We start from the raw sequence: 7,146 nt of genomic DNA on the forward strand, positions 1-7,146 counted from the left end.
ATCCCTACATGCATATGTTACTGTGATTGAACACGGCTGAAATTCATGGCTGGTTTTACAAAATGTGCTATATACCACAATCTTGTCAAATTTTCAGTGCTTTTCATGCGATTTCAAGTGGCATTGTGATGTGTAATGGGATTAAGTAAAGATTCTGTTTTATTACTGTTATTACCGTTGTTTCCACTATACATGTTATGACAAACAAAATCTTGAACAAGTACATGCTCCAGCTAATTTTCTAGAACATAAAATCTAAAAATTAATGTACATGTATGTATTTAAAGTCATATGCATTATATCATGTAGGTGTATGCTTTAGCCCCAGTCATTTAGCGTGACTCCTGGCATGGTTAACATACTTGTGTGCTATCATTTGCAATATAAGATATCAGCTATTTATTTACAAAACAAGAGAGGGAGAGAAAGAAATTATGGAAGGATTAATTTCTGAGGAAATTTTATGTTGAAAGAGGAGGTTGAAAATCTCTCATTATTATGCAGAGTAATTGCATCATGTGGCTGACAGGAGGACTTTGGCTGGGATTTGGGATCTGATTTTTTTTTTTTTTTTTCATATCTACAAAAATACAGGAGCTCGTAACACAACAAGTGTAGAAATAGAAAGAAGTTTGAATAAAGAAAGACAGAGAGAGTGAGATAACTAATAAATTGAGGCCTTGGTCAGGCAAACCAGTAGCAGCGTATGGTTGCATGTAGGAAGATCTGTTCAAGTCGTGTGTAGCAGAACTATATCAGTTCTTGGGCATCCCACTTTGGGTACAGTGATAAATCATGACTGACATTGATCATAGTATTGCAGGAAGCTGTCAGCTCTTGCATCAGATGCTCTGTATAAGTGGGTACATGTATTGATCATTACTGGCATTGCATCATTTTTTTATTTTTTTTTTATTTTTTGGTCATGTGACACCCTAGTCCTGTATTAACAAATGTATGACCTCACACTGTGAGAAGGAATAAATGTTTGAATATGGATGTTAAATTCTATGCAAGAGATCAAAGGCAAATTAAGAAACAAATTGGCGAATTACTGTTGTGCAAGATGTTGTATAGCATCACAATAAGTTTTGTATGTTTCCTTCGAGGTTTCTCCTATGCAACACAGGGGCACCGTTGTATCCCACAGTACCTGTAAACGTGTACTGCCTTTCAAATTACTTGAAATAAAAAATCATTAAAGGTTGAATATTATCTGGAGAAATGTTTCTTCAGACTTAACATGTTTTAAAAGATGTTCTCTTCCATAACGTCTGCACATAGGGCAGTGTAGAATACAATCACAGTTATGCATGGATGTTTTAAACTTTTTTTTAAAGGTAGCTATTAATACCTTTCTTCATTTTATGCGATATTAAGTGAAATAATAATGGCAATACGTCAGATATTATCCTAGGAAAAAATGCGCAATCCTAGACCCTGTATTTTTATCTTAGATGCATGCAGAAAGAGTGCAGCTGTTGTTACATGTCTTCATCATGTTTGTGCAATACTTGTAGTAAGCTGTAAACTTGCTTGTTGAAATCTACTTTAGTGCTATGTTTACCTGTAATTATCTTACTGCTTTATTTGTTTTTTTTTTAAGTGTACTTGTCTTACAGCTTTGTTTGTTTTAGTGTAATTGTCTTACTACTGTGGTATTCTTTCAATGCGACTATGTCTGTGCTTTTATATGACAGAGAATCTTTATGGCCAAACCTGATTTTTTTATTTATTTTTTTTTTTTTTGCATTAAGAAATTATATTCAGCTTCTCTAAGTACAACAAATCTTCCACTTTAAGGTACTAATAACTTGTGCATGATGATTTGTGTTTGAGGATTTGTGTGTATCATGGTTATTTATATGCCAACCATAGATTTCAGTTATGAAAAGTCATATTCAGGCCTATCATGGCTACAATGTGAGTATAGTATTCACTCACTTAATGTTCAAAAGTCTTTCAGTGGCGTCACTGGATAAGTTGAGACTTTTACAAGCAGACCTTGCTGGGCAGTGTCTTTTAATGGCTGATATTTTTATCGAGGAAATCATGTATATCTTATGAATAATGAATGTACAGTATCTTTGTGCCATTCCATGTACAATGTACATATATATTTATTACCATAGAACTATGCAAGCATGCTTACCTTAGTACATTGTACATTGAGAAATGCACATAGTAAACAAAGGGAGTATGAAAAGATGATGTCATTCATTGAATCATGGAATTCCTGCCTATGCAAGTGCACATAAGATGTATTTATTGGAATTAATGAAGACATATGTATATGATTGTACAGTTTCTATTCATGACAAGTTGACATGAAAAGTTTGATACATGCATGGGTTGCATACAATAAATATTTTTGATGATCATCGCTATTGATAGTGTCTAATGTTCATTCTGGTTTTATATTAACCCTATTCTAACTGGGCTATTTGAGACCAAGTTTTTACTGAGGGGGGGTCAATTTGACCCCCCCTTCAGATCTCGGCCGCTGATCGCGCGATTGCCGCAAAATTTTGCCTGAAGATAGAGCTGGATGTCAACTACACGATTACATGGTCATACAATAGAAAAATATTGCCTTTCTATTTTTAATAAATTAATTATGCAAATTTGTGCATGAAATCATATTTTCACCTATAACTCCATTAAAAAGACTGGAGGATTGCTAAATTTTTGTGTCAGAATTCCTTAAGACACATCAAACAATTTTCGTGGAAACAAATAGCACAATCGAAATCAATTTCTTTTGTTTTTTTATTGTTTTGTTAATTTCTTATGTATTTTACTGTTTTTTCGACCTTTTGTTTTCTATTGTTTTTTTGCCAAAATTTGTTGCAGGCACTTTTTCAGGCTTATCTACACTAGAATTGATTAATTTTAATGGTTAAAAGTTGAAATAATCTAATTTATATCAGTTTAACCAAAAAACACAATTTGCATTGGATTTGCACACGATATCATGAATTTGAGCTGTTTTTTGGTTGACATGCATATGCAAAACATTACGTAACTTCAAAACGGTGCACCCAGACGTCCCAAATTTGGTCTCAAAATATGCGGGAGACTTCAATGAAAAAAGTCGTGAAACGACGCGGCAAAATCTTTGCGCGTTGCGAAATCGTGGCGCGAAACGTCGAGGGGGGGGGGGTCAATTTGTTAGAATAGGGTTAAAGGCTATGTAAGATTTAATACAATTTGTAACCTCAGGACCAACTAAACAAATGCATTTAACACTACCACATTTTTTCAAAGAAATAAATGATGGTATGTTTATCTTACAGACAAGTACAATATCGGCAAACTTTGGTATGAATCACATTTGGTCAAATTACTTTGTAGGGTTATACAATGTAATTGTGTGTTTGGTGTGCTTGCATTGGACCACAAGACTATAAATGAAGACACATGCTCAGAAAATTTAGTACATTTCTTGACAAATTTATTCTTGAATTGCACAAGTCAAATGAACACATAGTAATACAACTTGTGCTAGAGAATTGTGTACATGTAGTAACTAATGTACCAGACACAGAGATAATGATTATGTAGTGATATTTCCACTAATTCTGAATACTTTGACACTATCCTGCACATTTTTCTATCTCTCTTTTCCTCTTACAGTGGAAACTTGGTATAACAAGATCCAAGTTGAGACCAAGACAATACGTTCGTTATATCGAGATGTTTTGTTGTATTAGGAGTCATTAAACAATACAAACAAAGGATATAAATTCACTGGGACCAGAGAAATGAGTATGTTTTATCAGGTATTTGTTATAACAGATCTCTTTATATCGAGTTTCCACTGTACTTACGCACACACACACACACACACAGACTCAAGACAAAAACAATATTAAAGCAGAAAGTACAAATGTAATTCAGGGAAAAATGTGGTGGTGAAATAACCATTTTGAGTGCTCACCGTAATAAGCTAGTACATTATGTGAGTACAAGGTGAGGTGTTCAAGCATGGAGCAGTCACTTGTGACAGTAGCCATCCTATTACTGTAAATGCAAAAATTTTGTGGTACATTAGTTTTCCCCACGAAAATATCTACACAATTTTCTCTGCACATTTTGAATGGGTTGACAATTGCACAGCACAGATCCAAGAACCTGCGAATATTTTTTGAGGCTTGGCATGAAAAATTACACAAAAATATCAACGTTTACAGTATGAGTTATTCATTTAAACTAAGCAAAAAAGAAGAAAAACAATCAATTTGGGGTTTTACACAATATACTCTGGAAGGAACACAAGGACAGAAATAGCAAACATGTAACATACAGAGTTGATGTAAGTATGTGAATATTAATTCTCAGCAGGATTAAAGAAGTTTGGCAGGTTGAGAAGTACAATACTGGAGAACACCTCATTGAAAGGATTGCTGGTTCAGGTCCACATGATGGACACTGAGAAATATTCCACCCTCCCAATGATACTTTGCACACATCATGCATTTTCAGCCATTACATATCACAGAAAACATCTGCTCATAAAATTAAATGAATTGAATGAATGAATGGGCCATTGATAGTGATGATGACAATGACCATAATATCAATAACAATAGTACATGTAGTAATAAAAAACCCCCGATAAACATGTACATATCACTTCTGAGTCCATATCCACTTACTGAGTATCAATGTTGGTCTATAATTGTCTTTCACTGTGGATGCCCTGTACTTAGTTCAGTACATGCACCCTCCAGCGCACACACACACATACAAACACAGACTTGCAAATAGTTTGGGATTTTTCAAAATCATGCACCTTCAGGTTGGCAATCTTGCACATTGACTGCAGCATGTTCCATTTACAGTGTTTGTGACTAGTATTCGCCGGGCATGCCCTGCTATTGGCAACGTTACATGTGTACAAACATTCTGTCGATGAGTAAAGCACAAAGTTAGATGCTAGTCTTTTACAGGCACAGATGCTGCAGAAGCACACTTGGTATTGCGTGATACTACAGTGAAATCCCTGCTATGACACACTAGGGGATTTAGCAGTGCACATCGACGTATAGCTACATGCAGCGACTTGGTTGTACTTTTTCTGAAAGTGCGTAGTCCGATTACATGCACTTTGTCATTGCTACCTCTCCTGGGCTGGCACACATTTCAAAGTTCAATTGAGGCAAGTGATATCACTACATTTTCATCCCCTGATTTTTTAAAGTAATTCACAGGCACATGTGGGAGTAGTGTCATGTGTATAGTGAGAGTTGACTTGTATGTATCAATGTTGCACAGTCCCACACATCAATTTAATTGGCATCAATATGTTTATAGCAGAGTACATCATACAGCTAGGAAAAATAGTTGTTGAATCAACCTGGTGAAGACAGGCTTTTACCCAGGACCTGCACGTTTTTCCCAAGTCACAGATAATTTGGTATAAAGTCAAATGCAGCCTTGCACAAAAGTGAATCAAATGGATATTTTTACTACGTTTTATCTAAATGCATAGCTACCTTTCCTTGCATGTATTTATGAACTTCATATGCCCAAGATATTTTGCTGTCTAATCCAGCGTGCATCCAATAAAAGAAAAGATAAGAATTATTATCCATCGTGGACACTACGATATGACAAATGTCTGAAAGTGATATTCCACTGGCAAGACCTATCTTTCGTGACCTATGACCTTTACAACAGATAACCAATCCGATGGTGGATGGTGCTGAAAGTTCATTACCATGTCACATACCTCATGTCTATGCTGGCAAGAAACAAGCTTTAAATGGCAACTATCAGTTTTGAAGGCAAACATTATTCTCAGAAGCAGTGCAATGGCAAAACATGTCACTATTGTTGCATTCATGAATACCTGGATTTACACATAATCAGTCTCAGCAGACACAGTGTAGTTTGTATGCAATGGCAGTAACACATATTATGACACCTAACCAGTTGAGGACGAGTCCCGAGTATACTCGGACAGGTGTCTATGGAAAATGCGTGTTGCAGCAAAATCAGTCTGTCCTCAATGGATTAAAGCCTACTAGTTTTCATAAAGCCAGACTTTGTCTATTTGTAACACATCATGACATGCTCGTGTTGTTGAAACAGTGTTAAAAAAAAAAAAAATGAACATAAATGTGTACCGAACCAAAAGATACACAGAGTATGTAACACAACAAATGAAACAGTAAATACAATCAAAAGTTAAAACTGCATGTGGTTTAACACAATAAATGACAACATTTACCCTTGGTTGAGACAGTAAATCAAATATCAGACTCCGATTAATAACAATCACCCGACTTCCTACAATGCATCCTCAATGCAACCATATCATTCCAAAAATAGAAATTAAAGAAATGTGAAGAGTAGGGATAATATTTGTGCACACCCACCACAGTATCCAGAAAATTAATCATTCTGTCAAAGATCAAATAAAACTATGTATGGCAATGCATTTCTACAAAATTGCACAATGCAGCTTTAAACACTTACCATGACTAGTTAATGATCGCCAATATTTGCCACATTTAATTTTCAAGAAATGATTATACTTCCCTACACAAACTTTTTTTAAAAACTTCCAAGTGGTGAATAGTGTGTACACTGCTCATAACGTGTACATGTAGGTGTAAAATAAGCACACACATGGTACACACAAAATAAGTTAATACAAAATATTTACATGTGTATACTAATACATGTTAGCTGCTTAGACAAATAACAGAGATAATACATACACATTTAACTAATAAAAAAAAAAACTCTTTCTCAGAGCTATGTGGTCTTGTTTCAGATCAATAGTGTAACTTTGAAAATGACTACTTACTGAACTGTACAAAGTTGCATTGCCTTCTGTTTTGATGGTATGAAAGAACACCAAAAGTGCTACCTCCAACAGCATATGAAGGGTCCGTGGCCATTCCTTCTCCTAATGTTACATTCCCACTATCACAATTCACACCACAATCAAAATCGTGGATATAATCATGGAGTATTCATGAAGATCCTATCACATCTTTATTTCAATATCAGATCTTGATGTCAGTCATGTGAATCATGTTGATCAAAGGAAAGTTTTGGATGTTACAAACATTTGCACGATCAACATCATTAATTGTAAATAGTGATCTTTGCATCAGATTGTATTGGACTGTA

This window comes from Diadema setosum, chromosome 14 (genome assembly GCF_964275005.1).
Source record: "Diadema setosum chromosome 14, eeDiaSeto1, whole genome shotgun sequence".
NCBI lineage: Eukaryota > Metazoa > Echinodermata > Echinoidea > Diadematoida > Diadematidae > Diadema > Diadema setosum.